The sequence below is a fragment of the Zootoca vivipara genome, chromosome Z2, assembly GCF_965207765.1.
Source record: "Zootoca vivipara chromosome Z2, rZooViv2.hap1.1, whole genome shotgun sequence".
Taxonomy (NCBI): domain Eukaryota; kingdom Metazoa; phylum Chordata; class Lepidosauria; order Squamata; family Lacertidae; genus Zootoca; species Zootoca vivipara.
In genome coordinates this window covers 4,674,994-4,689,786 of record NC_142585.1, presented here as the reverse complement: position 1 = coordinate 4,689,786, position 14,793 = coordinate 4,674,994, and the positions used below count along the sequence as shown (strand labels likewise).

The 14,793-nt window shown below is 48.1% G+C and overlaps 1 protein-coding gene across 2 annotated transcripts in view; it reads right to left on the bottom strand.

Moving 5' to 3' along the window:
• FHL1 (four and a half LIM domains 1) overlaps positions 1–3,360 on the bottom strand; it is a 41,116-nt gene extending 37,756 nt beyond the window's left edge. For both annotated transcript variants that reach the window (XM_088665230.1, XM_060270367.2), the window contains exon 1: positions 3,302–3,360. The gene's annotated coding sequence lies outside the window, so the exon portion shown is untranslated. The remainder of the gene's footprint in view (positions 1–3,301) is intronic.
• Between the last annotated feature and the right edge of the window lie 11,433 nt (positions 3,361–14,793).

Below are 14,793 nucleotides of genomic sequence, written 5' to 3'. Positions count from 1 at the left end.
CCACTACTTTGGGTGAGGGCGACTTTCTTTCCTTCTCCTTTCCCCCTAGAAAGGAACGCTGTGATCCCTAAAAGTCAGCATGGGTTTCTGACAAATAAGTCATGTCAGACTAATCGGATCTCATTTTTCGACAGAATTACAAGCCTGGTAGATGAAGGGAACACTGTGGATGTAGCCTATCTTGATTTCAGCAAGGCCTTTGATATTCTTGTAAAGAAGCTGGTAAAATGCGGGCTACACAATGCTACCATTCAGTGGATTTGTAACTGGCTGGCTGACCGAAACCAAAGGGTGCTCATCAATGGCTCCTCTTCATCCTGGAGAGTGACTAGTGGGGTGCCAAAGGGTTCTGTCTTGGGCCCAGTCTTATTCAACATCTTAATCAATGACTTGGATGATGGGCTTGAGGGCATCCTGAGCAAGTTTGCAGATGACACCAAATTGGGAGGGGTGGCTAATACCCCAGAGGACAGGAACACACTTCAGAATGACCTTAACAGATTAGAGAACTGGGCTGAAGCAAACAAGATGAAATTTAACAAGGAGAAAGTAAAGTTGGGCAAAAAAATGGGCAAAAAAATGAAGGCACAAATACAGGATGGGTGACACCTGGCTTGAGAGCAGTACATGTGATAAGGATCTAGGAGTCTTGGTAGACCACAAACTTGACATGAGTCAGCAGTGTGATGCAGCAGCTAAAAAAGCCAATGCAATTCTGGGCTGCATCAATAGGAGTATAGCATCTAGATCAAGGGAAGTAATAGTACCACTGTATTCTGCTCTGGTCAGATCTCACCTGGAGTACTGTGTCCAGTTCTGGGCACCACAGTTCAAGAAGGATACTGACAAACTGGAACGTGTCCAGAAGAGGGCAACCCAAATGGTCAAAGGCCTGGAAACGATGCCTTATGAGGAACGGCTTAGGGAGCTGGGTATGTTTACGCTGGAGAAGAGAAGGTTAAGGGGTGATATGATAGCCATGTTCAAATATATAAAAGGATGTAATATAGAGGAGGGAGAAAGGTTGTTTTCTGCTGCTCCAGAAAAGCGGACACGGAGCAATGGATTCAAACTACAAGAAAGAAGCTTCCACCTAAACATTAGGAAGAACTTCCTGACAGTAAGAGCTGTTCGACAGTGGGATTTGCTACCAAGGAGTGTGGTGGAGTCTCCTTCTTTGGAGGTCTTTAAGCAGAGGCTTGACAGGCATATGTCAAGAATGCTTTGATGGTGTTTCCTGCTTGGCAGTGGGTTGGACTGGATGGCCCTTGTGGTCTCTGACCAGAGTAGAATACAGTGGTACTATTACTTCCCTCAATCTAGACGCTATACTCCTATTGATGCGGCCCAGAATTGCATTGGCTTTTTGAGCTGCTGCATCACAGGAAACTCCCTTAACCAAACCACAGCTGTCAACTTTCCCTTTTCTTGCTTATTCCGGCGCCGTTTCCCGCTGCTATCCTGAATTGGATATACCGTAGACTGTCCCCGGGACAGGTGAGGCTGATGATCCCTTATTTTCTAATCCGAAAGTGGACAGCTATGGCCAGGGTGGCAAGATTGCCAACAACGCGCTCAGAAAGAAGGGGGAGATTCTAAGGATCCGAAAGAGGGAGGCGCTCCCCTCGCACAGGATCCAAGCGCTGAAGACCCCAGAAAGGGAAAGAATTAAGTGTCCCACGAATGCACGCAGCGGCAATTCACAACACACAGGGACCCTGAGGACAACCGCATTTTATTTTATTTAACACATTTTATTCATTTCAAAACACAACAGAACACAAAGGAAGCTGACATCATATTCCCTAACAACGATAATCTTCATTTTTACAAAAGGCAAATCCAAAAAGGAAAAAAGGAACCCCCTCCCTTTTCATCCCCCCTTCTTTTCCCCTCCCTCTACCCCTACCCCCCCCCCGGACTTCCTGTCAGTACCTGATATAATCATAGAGTCATAGAATCCTAGAGTTGGAAGAGACCACAAGGGCCATCCAGACCAACCCCCTGCCAAGCAGGAAACACCATCAAAGCATTCTTGACATATGCCTGTCAAGCCTCTGCTTAAAGACCTCCAAAGAAGGAGACTCCACCACACTCCTTGGCAGCAAATCCCACTGCCGAACAGCTCTTACTGTCAGGAAGTTCTTCCTAATGTTTAGGTGGAATCTTCTTTCTTGTAGTTTGAATCCATTGCTCCGTGTCCGCTTCTCTGGAGCAGCAGAAAGCAACCTTACACCCTCCTCTATATGACATCCTTTGATATATTTGAGCATGGCTATCATATCATAGAATCATAGAATCCTAGAGTTGGGAGAAACCACAAGGGCCATCCAGTCCAACCCCCTGCCGAAGAGGAATGAAGATGGGAGATGGAGTCTGGAGAGCACCAGGTTGGGGAAAACTGACATCGGAAATCGAGACCGAAGGACTGCCAGCTCCAAAATTACAGCCTCTGTTGCTGGAGGTACCTCTGGGATAGCTCGGTTGGTACAGCAAGAGACCCTTAATCTCAGGGTCATGGGTTCGAGCCTCATGTTGGACGAGATTCCTGAATTTCAGAGGGTTGGATTAGATGACTCGAATGGTCCCCTCCAATTCTACCATTCTATGATTCTAATAGGGAGCCGGGTATGTTTACGCTGGAGAAGAGAAGGTTAAGGGGCGATATGATAGCCATGTTCAAATATATCAAAGGATGTCATCTAGAGGAGGGAGAAAGGTTGTTTTCTGCTGCTCCAGAGAAGCGGGCACGGAGCAATGGATTCAAACTACAATAAAGAAGATTCCACCTCAACATTAGGAAGAACTTCCTGACAGTAAGAGCTGTTCGGCAGTGGGATTTGCTGCCAAGGAGTGTGGTGGAGTCTCCTTCTTTGGAGGTCTTTAAGCAGAGGCTTGACGGGCATATGTCAAGAATGCTTTGATGGTGTTTCCTGCTTGGCAGGGGGTTGGACTGGATGGCCCTGGTGGTCTCTTCCAACTCTATGATTCTATGATTCTAAAAAAAGTGGCACGTTAATTCCCCGGCAATTGACAATGCACAGGGACCTTCTAGTTCCGCTGGGAATTTGGGGATCCAAAGAAGCAGACACTTTCCCTCCAGAAGATGTTGGGGAAGAGGCATTTCGCCCCCCTCCCCCAAGCTAACAGTTCGAGACGGTCGCATGCAGCAGCCAGCCAGAGACTCGGACATTGGTCCTCGAACACTCTGGCTGGAAGATGTGCTTGGAGAGATGTGTAAGAGGAGACAGACAGACAGACAGACAGACAGACAGACAGACAGACAGACAGACAGACTCACTCTGACCCGCTGCCTGGATGATGCCCAGGAATAGAGGCTCTGGAGCGGCTGCTTTGTTCAGGAGGCAGGGAACTGAGATCTGGAACGGCTGAGCAAGAGGGTTCATGCTGGCTGGGTGGAGCCAGTGACCGGTTTACATATGAGATAAACAAGGGACCCAGGCGGGGCTGTGGGTTAAACCACAGCGTCTAGGGCTTGCTGATCAGAAGGTCGGCGGTTCGAATCATAGAATCCTAGAGTTGGAAGAGACCACAAGGGCCATCCAGTTCAACCCCCTGCCGATCAGGAAACGCCATCAAAGCATTCTTGACATATGTCTGTCAAACCTCTGCTTAAAGACCTCCAAGGAAGGAGACTCCACCAGACTCCTTGGCAGCAATTCCCACTGTCGAACAGCTCTTACTGTCAGGAAGTTCTTCCTAATGTTTAGGTGGTTATACTATTAGAATCATAGAATCATAGAGTTGGAAGAGACCACAAGGGCCATCCAGTCCAACCCCCTGCTGAGCAGGAAACGCCATCAAAGCATTCTTGACATATGTCTGTCAAGCCTCTGCTTAAAGACCTCCAAAGAAGGAGACTCCACCACACTCCTTGGCAGCAAATTCCACTGTTGAACAGCTCTTACTGTCAGGAAGTTCTTCTTAATGTTGAGGTGGAATCTTTCTCGTAGCTTGAATCCATTGCTCTGTGTCCGCTTCTCTGGAACAGCAGAAAACAACCTTTCACCCTTCTCTAGATGGCATCCTTTGATATATTTGAACATGGCTATCATATCACCCCTGAACCTTCTCTTCTCCAGGCTAAACATACTCAGCTCCCTAAGCCGTTCCTCGTTTCCAGGCCTTTGACCATTTTGGTTGCCCTCCTCTGGACACATTCCAGCTCGTCAGTATCCTTCTTGAACTGCGGTGCCCAGAACTGGACACAGTACTCCAGGTGAGGTCTGACCAGAGCAGAATACAGTGATACTATTACTTCCCTTGATCTAGACGCTATACTCCTATTGAATCCCTGCAATGGGGTGAGCTCCTGTTGCTCGGTCCCAGCTCCTGCCAACCTAGCAGTTCGAAATCACGTCAAAGTGCAAGTAGATAAATAGGGACCGCTCCGGCGGGAAGGCAAACGGTGTTTGTGTGCGCTGCTCTGGTTCGTCATGCTGGCCACATGACCCGGAAGCTGTCTGCGGACAAAGGCCGGCTCCCTCGGCCTATAGAGCGAGATGAGCGCCGCAACCCCAGAGTCGGACATGACTGGACCTGAAGGTCAGGGGCCCCTTTACCTTTACCTTTAAACAAGCTATAGTTTGGGGCTCCACTCTCTTGCCCCCACCCCCCCAAAAAAATTAAGGGGGGGGAAACGGTGCACATTTCCAAAAGAGAAGATAAAAAACAAATAAAATAAAACCAACATACAGCAACAATGTTTTGTGTTGTGTAGACTCCTGTGATGGAAGTAATGGGCCCTGCCTGCTAGCCTGCTCCCTAAAACTTGACATGAGTCAGCAGTGTGATGCAGCAGCTAGAAAAGCCAATGCTATTCTGAGCTGCATCAATAGGACTATAGCGTCTAGATTAAGGGAAGTAATAGTACCACTGTATTCTGCTCTGGTCAGACCTCACCTGGAATACTGTGTCCAGTTCTGGGCACCACAGTTCAAGAAGGATACTGACAAGCTGGAACGTGTCCAGAGGAGGGCAACCAAAATGGTCAAAGGCCTGGAAACGATGCCTTATGAGGAACGGCTTAGGGAGGGAGCTGGGTATCTTTAGCCTGGAGAAGAGAAGGTTAAGGGGTGATATGATAGCCATGTTCAAATATATGAAAGGATGTCATATAGAGGAGGGAGAAAGGTTGTTTTCTGCTGCTCTAGAGAAGCGGACACGGAGCAATCGATTCAAACTACAAGAAAGAAGATTCCACCTCCTGACAGTAAGAGCTGTTCGACAGTGGAATTTGCTGCCAATAAGTGTGGTGGAGGTCCTCCTTCTTTGGAGGTCTTAAGCAGAGGCTTGACAGCCATATGTCTATGATTATATGACTATGACTATGATTCTATGATTATATGTTGGACATATGATTATATGTTGGACATATATTCGATGTGTGTGTGTGTGTGTGTGTGTGTGTGTGTGTGTGTGTGTGTGTATGCAATATTAAAATAACAGCAGCAGCAATAATAATAATAATAACAACAACAACAACAACAACAACAACAATAATAAAGCTTTCTTGGGCTCCATGATCACTGCAGATGGTGACAGCAGTCATTAAATTAAAAGACACTTGCTTCTCGGGAGAAAAGTGATGCCAAAACTAGGCAGCATCTTAAAAAGCAGAGAGCTCCTCCGCAGGATCTGTCCTAGAAACAATACTCTTCTCCCCAAAGGTGTCCTGTTAATGCACAAGTCTACTCCAGGTTGCGAGCAACGCAAGCAAAAACAAGGAAAGGTCACGATTCTGGAATTATAGAATCATAGAATCATAGAGTTGGAAGAGACCACAAGGGCCATCCAGTCCAACCCCCTGCCAAGCAGGAAACACCATCAAAGCATTCCTGACATATGCCTGTCAAGCCTCAGTTTAAGACCTCCAAAGGAGGAGACTCCACCACACTTCTTGGCAACAAATCCCACTGCCAAACAGCTCTTACTGTCAGGAAGTTCTTCCTCATGTTTAGGTGAAATCTTATTTCTTGTAGTTTGAATCCATTGCTTCGTGTGAAGGGCCAAACTCCATTAAGTACGGCCCTTCATTAAGTTTGGCCCTTCACATCAAGTCAGCAACACCCTGTGAAAACTCATCTGGATCCCATATACAGCTCGCGGTTCCAGCTCAGGGCGGCTTTCTGGTTTTTTCCCCCTTCCATTGCTGTAATTCAAAATTATCTCCCCGCTGCGTATGTACACAGTTGAGATAGCTGCACAAAGGGGAAATGACTGAAGCGTCGAGGAATTTTTCGGTTCGAGAGGGAGACTGAGTTTGGGGCGGGGGAAGGGGAGAGAGAGACAAAAGCTTATTTGGAAAGCAAGGAGCAAAGTGCCTTTTCAATGTTCCTATATCATAAAATCCTAGAGTTGGAAGAGACCCCAAGGGCCATCCAGTCCAACCCCCTGCCGAGCAGGAAACACCATCAAAGCACTCTTGACAGATGCCTGTCAAGCCTCTGCTTCAAGACCTCCAAAGAAGGAGACTCCACCACACTTCTTGGCAGCAAATCCCACTGTCGAACAGCTCTTACTGTCAGGAAGTTCTTCCTGATGTTGAGGTGGAATCTTCATCTTGTAGTTTGAATCCATCGCTCCGTGTCCACTTCTCTGGAGCAGCAGAAAACAACCTTTCACTCTCCTCCATATGACATTTGCTACCAAGGAGTGTGGTGGAGTCTCCTTCTTTGGAGGTCTTTAAGCAGAGGCTTGACAGCCATATGTCAAGAATGCTTTGACGGTGTTTCCTGCTTGGCAGGGGGTTGGACTGGATGGCCCTCGGGGTCTCTTCCAACTCTAGGATTCTGTGATTCTAAGATTCTATTTATTGTATTTTCACCATGCTCTGTATTATCTGAAAATGAAAGCATTTATTTAAATGGCAGGGGGTTGGACTGGATGGCCCTTGTGGTCTCTTCCAACTCTAGGATTCATAGTCCGACCCCCAGTCACCCACGCAGATCACGGGCTTCACCTGCAGCCGCAGCTGCCTCTCGCCAGGCTCTCCGCGCTGCGCTGCGCTCCCCGAAGCGGCTCCCGCGCAGCCGCCTCTTGCCGGGCCCTCCTCCGCCGCCGCTTCTCTCCGCGGCTGCTTCCAGCTCCGCCAACGCAGCCGTGCTCCATGGATCACGGCATTTCTTCTGCTCCCCAGAAGCGTGCAAATGGGAGGGCCGGAACCATAGAATCATAGAATCATAGAGTTGGAAGAGACCACAAGGGCCATCCAGTCCAACCCGCTGCCAAGTAGGAAACACCATCAAAGCATTCTTGACATATGCCTGTCAAGCCTCTGCTTAAAGACCTCCAAAGAAGGAGACTCACTCCACTCCTTGGCAGCAAATTCCACTGCCGAACAGCTCTTACTGTCAGGAAGTTCTTCCTATGTTTAGGTGGAATCTTCTTTCTTGATTCTATGATTCTAAGATTCTATTTATTACATTTTCACCATGCTCTGTATTATCTGAAAATGAAAGCATTCATTTAAAGGGCAGGGGGTTGGACTGGATGGAACTTGGGGTCTCTTCCAACTCTAGAATTCTATGATTCTATGATTCTAGTGGCAAGGAGTGCTAGTAAAACCATGGAAGCTCACTGTCAGAAAAGCTTCGCATTGGCTGGGAGAGAATCCTGAGCCTGCGATGTGTCTTTGGCCGCTGCCCAATAGGAAATAGAACCCATTTTGCCGGGTGTCTATCAGTTCCTGGCAGGCGGAATAAAAAATAGAGACTTGCCAACTTTTCCCAACGGGAACGAAGTAGAAGCATTGAGCCTCGGAAGAGATTTCCAGGGTGTTAGTCACCGGGGAAGAAGCCGCAGGGAGCAAAACCTTTATTTGGAAATGTTGGAAATGGAGGAACACAAAATGGGGAGGGTGTTTGACCGCTTCGCTGGAAAGCATGTTTGGAAGAAGGCGACAACTTTCACCCTAGAAGCTCGCTTTAGAAGGCTCCTCCTCAACGCCAAACATGGTATCGCCTACTTCCTTCAGAGTGTTCTAATAACTGAAGGTCTGCAAGATATAACTTCCATGTTCATAAATGGAGAAGGCAAACATGTACATAAAGATAGAAACCACAGAGGACAGGATCACACTTCAAAATGAACATAACAGATTAGACAACTGGGCCAAAGCAAACAAGATGAATTTTAACAGGGAGAAATGTAAAGTACTACACAGGTGAAAAAAAAAGAGAAAGGCACAAATACAGGATGGGAGACATGTGGCTTGAGAGCAGTACATGTGAAAAGGATCTAGGAGTCTTGGTAGACCACAAACTTGACATGAGTCAACAGTGTGATGCAGCAGCTCAAAAAGCCAATGCAATTCTTGGCTGCATCAGTAGGAGTATAGCATCTAGATCAAGGGAAGTAATACGTAGTACCACTGTATTCTGCTCTGGTCAGACCTCACCTGGAGTACTGTGTCCAGTTCTGGGCATCACAGTTCAAGAAGGATACTGACAAGCTGGAACGTGTCCAGAAGAGGGCAACCAAAATGGTCAAAGGCCTGGAAACGATGCCTTATGAGGAACGGCTAAGGGAGCTGGGTATGTTTAGCCTGGCACTCCCATTTCTTTAAGAACTTGCCATAGTTTGCTGTGGTCGACACATCATTGCATAGTCAATGAAGCAGAAGTAGCCTTTTTTCTGGAACTCTCTAGCTTTCTCCATAATCCAGCGCACCTGTCCATCTTGGGTGGCCCTGCATGGCATAGCTCATAGCTTCTCTGAGTTATTCAAGCCCCTTCGCCGCGACAAGGCATTGATCCATGAAGGGGATTGAATCATCTAGCGGGCACTGAAATAAGAAATGTACTAGAGAGTTCCAGAAAAACATCTACTTCTGCTTCATTGACTACGCAAAAGCCTTTGACTGTGTCGACCACAGCAAACTATGGCAAGTTCTTAAAGAAATGGGAGTGCCTGATCACCTATGTGGGACAAGAAATCTCTATGTGGGACAAGAAGCTACAGTTAGAACTGGATATGGAACAACTGCTTGGTTCAAAATTGGGAAAGGAGTACGACAAGGTTGTATATAGTCTCCCTGCTTATTTAATTTATATGCAGAATTCATCATGCGAAAGGCTAGACTAGATGAATCCCAAGCCGGAATTAAGATTGCCGGAAGAAATATCAACAACCTCAGGTATGCAGATGACACAACCTTGATGGCAGAAAGTGAGGAGGAATTCAAGAACCTTTTAATGAGGGTGAAAGAGGAGAGCGCAAAATATGGTCTGAAGCTCAGCATCAAAAATCCAAGATCATGGCCACTGGTCCCATCACCTCCTGGCAAATAGAAGGGGAAGAAATGGAGGCAGTGAGAGATTTTACTTTCTTGGGCTCCTTGATCACTGCAGATGGTGACAGCAGTCACGAAATTAAAAGATGCCTGCTTCTTGGGAGAAAAGCAATGACAAACCTAGACAGCATCTTTAAAAGCAGAGACATCACCTTGCCGACAAAGGTCCGTATAGTTAAAGCTATGGTTTTCCCAGTAGTGATGTATGGAAGTGAGAGCTGGACCATAAAGAAGGCTGAGCGCCGAAGAATTGATGCTTTTGAATTATGGTGCTGGAGGAGACTCTTGAGAGTCCCATGGACTGCAAGAAGATCAAACCTATCCATTCTGAAAGAAATCAGCCCTGAGCGCTCACTGGAAGGACAGATCCTGAAGCTGAGGCTCCATTTCTTTGGCCACCTCATGAGAAGAGAAGACTCCCTGGAAAAGACCCTGATGTTGGGAAAGATGGAGGACACTAGGAGAAGGGGACTCCCTGGAAAAGAACCTGATGTTGAGGAAGATGGAGGGCACGAGGAGAAGGGGACCCCCTGGAAAAGACCCTGATGCTGGGAAAGATGGAGGGCACGAGGAAAGGGGACTCCCTGGAAAAGACCCTAATGCTGGGAAAGATGGAGGGCACAAGGAGAAGGGGACGACGGAGGACGAGATGGTTGGACAGTGTTCTCAAAGCTACAAACTTGAGTTTGACCAAACTGCGGGAGGCAGTGGAGGACAGGAGTGCCTGGCATGCTCTGGTCCATGGGGTGATGGAGAGTCGGACATGACTAAACGACTCAACAACAACAACAAAGACCAATGCACATTGTGCAGACCAATGTGCACAAAAGAAAACTATGCTTCCTGCCTAGAGAACAGGGTTTCTAGGACTGAACAAAATGCAAGAGGCAGATCAGAGTTATCCCTCTTATGGACAATAAGCAGCTAAAGAGCTGAAGGTTGTGCCTGATTCTCAAAGCGAGACTTTTATATGTGTTGAGTGTATGTCCCTCCTTTATCCACCCAGGTAGAATCATAGAATCATAGAATCGTAGAGTTGGAAGAGACCACAAGGGCCATCCAGTCCAACCCCCTGCCAAGCAGGAAACACCATCAAAGCATTCTTGACATATGCCTGTCAAGCCTCTGCTTAAAGACCTCCAAAGAAGGAGATTCTACCACACTCCTTGGTAGCAAATTCCACTGCCAAGCAGCTCTTACTGTCAGGAAGTTATTCCTAATGTTGAGGTGGAATCTTCTTTCTTGAAGTTTGAATCCATTGCTCCGTGTCCGCTTCTCTGGAGCAGCAGAAAACAACCTTTCTCCCTCCTCTATATGACATCCTTTTATATATTTGAACATGGCTATCATATCACCCCTTAACCTTCTCTTCTCCAGGCTAAACATACCCAGCTCCCTTATATCCCTTAAGGTATATCTTAAACAAGCAAGTACTGACAAAGCTTTCACTGCAGAATAGAGAGATAAGAATGCTTTGAGCAGTAGCTAATATAGGGTGGCAATGACCAGGGCCAGAATAATCCTGGTCAGGCCACGCAGGCCCTAAGAGCAAGAGGAACTCCATTTTGTATATTCAATTCTAAATCTCTCTGTCTCTGATAGAAAGCAAACAGGCACAGCATGTTTGCACATCTAATGCAAAGATCTAACCACACACAGCACTTCTAAGAAATTCTAGCTACACCACACTTTGTTACTTTGTTCCATCCTGTCTAGCATAAACCACAAGAGCACATCCTGTATAAGCTTTGTAACTTACATGGGGGTGGGGGTGGGTAAGTTTTGTTATAAAAGCACTCTGTGTATGCCCATGTGTCGGGCAGAATGAGAAACTCATTCTCACTGCCACAATTTATTGCAATTGTCTGACAATTCTAATAAATGTTTTAATAAATCTGTTTTATAATATGTACAACTGCCTGAGATTTTGTCTGGTCAATTTGGGAAGCCAATCATCCATATTACATTTCTGGTGTCCTAACATTTCTGGTGCAAGCGTGACTCGGATGAGGGCTTTTCCCTGAACCAGAGGCAGTCCCCTTTTTGCCCCACTGGACAGGGCGCAGATTCCTAACGGCGCCTCTGGTCTGGTGCACACCGGCAGACTTTTTCCGGAGGATCAGAAGTGGCCCTTGAGTTTCCGTGCCCTGGACGAAGAGGCAAAAGGACCGAGGTTGGAAGGGAAGAACAGGAAAAGCCGGCTGGGGTAAGTAGAAAGGGAAAAGGTACCTTGAAGGGAATTGGCCCCCTTTAATGAGGGGAAGGGAGATCCTGATCACATCTCCAGCGTGTTGGTAGTACTCAGTTAATCAGAGGTCAACTGGGAAAACCAGGCGCTTTGGGTAAGAGGCAAAGGGAGGAGGAAAATGTGTATGTTAGTAGTCAGTAGGGAGGAGGTCCCCTGACAAATAGATACTTAGGAAACAAGGAAAAACTGGGAGGTAGAGTGTGGTAAAGTGTCCAATGCATGGTATGTGTGGCAAAGTTTGCAGTGCGTGCTGTGAATGAGGGGATACTTTACAGGGCCATAAATGGGAGGAGTATGGTCAAGAGGAGGGAAAAATGTGATTTCCCTAGAATTCATGATAGATAAATTCAGAATGCTATAAAAGAAATTTAATTTACAAGTCCTGCCAACAACAAGTTCAGAGAAAAAAGGTGGTGCAAACCAGTATTCCCCCAAAGAGAAGAAAGGCATTGTGAGAAAGAAGATGAAGAGAAAGGCAGTGGTTAAACAGCAACAAATGATGGCTCAAGGACCAGTGAGGAACCAGAAGGGGTTCAAATGTCACTGGTGAAGGTCAGTTGCTAGGGAAAGGAACCACTGGACCTTAAAGGACGGAGATGTCTCGGTCAATGTAAAAGAGGAAGGAAGAGTGTTCGGAGAAAGATGGGACAAGGGGGTCCCAGCAGAAGAGAGTTCGTTGGCTTGGCAGGCATGGCAAGGAGCCGTGGCATGGGCGTAGGCAGGGGGGGCAGGAGGGGGCAATTGCCCCCCCTAGAAGCAGGGCCACTGGCCAGCCTGCCCCACTGCCCGCCCGGTGCCGTCTCCCTTCTCCCTGGCTGGCTGTGGGGCGGGCGGCGGGAAAGCACCAGAGCCGCGCAAAGCGTTTGGCTGGCTTTCCCTCCCTCCGCCCCACAGCCAGCAAGGGAGAAGGGAGACGTCCCTTCTAGCCGGCTGGCTGTGGGGCGGGCGGAGGGAAAGCCAGGCAACCGCTTTGCGCGGCTCTGGGGCTTTCCCTCCACCTGCCCCAGCAATTGCAGAGGGGGAGGAGGGGATCGGAGCAGCCCGATTTCGGGCTGATCCTGGCTCCCCCTCGTCCCTTCCGATCGCGGAGGGGGAGGAGGGAGTCGGAGCAGCCCGATTTCGGGCTGATCCTGGCTCCCCCCGTCCCTTCCTATCGCGGAGGGGGAGGAGGGAGTCGGAGCAGCCCGATTTCGGGCTGATCCTGGCTCCCCCTCGCCCCTTCCTATCGCGGAGGGGGAGGAGGGAGTCGGAGCAGCCCGATTTCGGGCTGATCCTGGCTCCCCCTCGCCCCTTCCTATCGCGGAGGGGGAGGAGGGAGTCGGAGCAGCCCGATTTCGGGCTGATCCTGGCTCCCCCTCGCCCCTTCCTATCGCGGAGGGGGAGGAGGGAGTCGGAGCAGCCCGATTTCGGGCTGATCCTGGCTCCCCCTCGTCCCTTCCGATCGTGGAGGGGGAGGAGGGAGTCGGAGCAGCCCGATTTCGGGCTGATCCTGGCTCCCCCTCGTCCCTTCCTATCGCGGAGGGGGAGGAGGGAGTCGGAGCAGCCCGATTTCTGGCTGATCCTGGCTCCCCCTCGTCCCTTCCGATCGTGGAGGGGGAGGAGGGAGTCGGAGCAGCCCGATTTCGGGCTGATCCTGGCTCCCCCTCGTCCCTTCCTATGTGGCCCTGCCCCCGCCCCTTGGCCCCCCCTTGCTCCCCGCCCCTTGCCCCCCCCCTGATTTTCATCCTGGCTACGCCCCTGAGCCGTGGTCAAGGTGACCTAGGAGTTACCTGTTGGACTTTGTTATAAACATAGGCACCCAGTATTCTGTTTTTAAATATCCTTGAAACAGCCCCAAAAAGCCAAAAGAAGCATCAGACTGATTTTATGCCTAAAAGGGCTGTACAAACAGACAGCGGAGGATTTGTTCAGAAAAATCATCTCTGCAACCTTTAGAATGCTATTCACCACACTAGAAATGAGGCTACCCCCCCCCCCCCACACACACACAGGAAACTGACAAAATGCCAGTAACGGTGCTCAGAAAATGTTTTCATATGCTTCAGCTGGCTTCAAAAGAAAAGAAAAGAAAAATCATGTACTTAAGTAGTTCACAACGCAAGAGACAATAGATTTTATTTGAACAATTATAATCTTTTCCCCAAGCCCTGTTGAATCTGTGCAGACAGTAGTTTTGGGGAAACTTACAAAAAAAAGGAGACATTTGAGTCCTTCTAAAAGCAAACTACGTTTAAAGGGTTTTACCCTCCTACCTGCAACCCCATTTCATATGTTTTTGTGACAGCAACATGTTGGAAAATTTGTAGAACTGCATATTTTAATGAAATGAATGTCTGTCAACTAAAGAATTCAGGATAAGGTAGAAGGAAGTTATACTGAATTGAGATTTTGTGTGTAAAGGCATTGTCTGTTTGAATCTAACACTACGTAGGAAGACAGGCTGCAACATCTCAATAACTCTCAAACCTCCGGCAGAGATGTGTGGCATAACCCCCCTTATTTGGTTACACAAGCGATTCTGCATGATTTGTATTTGCACAACTTGTTTTCTCCTGCAACCTGCACTTAGAGACTGTGGCTGTGCCTGGCTGGTGTTGCCATTTCGGACATTCTATTGTGTGACATTGTGTGACCAAGACCGTTGCTGTGAAAGTAGGGAGAAAAAGATGTTATGCTTTGGAGGTCCACGTTTCAGCTTACAAAAACACTACTGCTCTAAATGCTTTGACTTTAAAAAAAAATTATGTCTCACGGAAATAGCCCGTTGCTACAAAGCAGCTGTAAGTTTCTTCTTCTTCTAGAAACCACAAGACTTTGCATAATTTGAAAAAAAAACAGGCTTCAGTATCCTAGCAGAACTCAGCCGTCGGCAGCTGGATGGGAGGCAAATACGGATTTAAAGGACCCCTCCTTAACCCTGCGCATACATGAAGTTCTGTGGAAGGAAAGAGAAACCACGGGGAGAACCTGAAAGATGGACCAGACGTGGAATCCTGTTGCAAGCCTTGTGAAATTCTGCAAAGACTGCTGTAAGGCACTGCTGCTATATCCCAGAGATGACTTCTCAACTAACTGCTGCTACATCCCAGAGAAGACTTCTGTGTGCCAGACACACCTCAATGTCCAATACGTGGGACGCACTACCTCGGAGAGTTTGGTGGTGGACTTACCAGCAAGAAGTTCTAAAACAGCAGCGGCAGCTACAAGGACAATCTCTCTCTCTCCCCCCCCC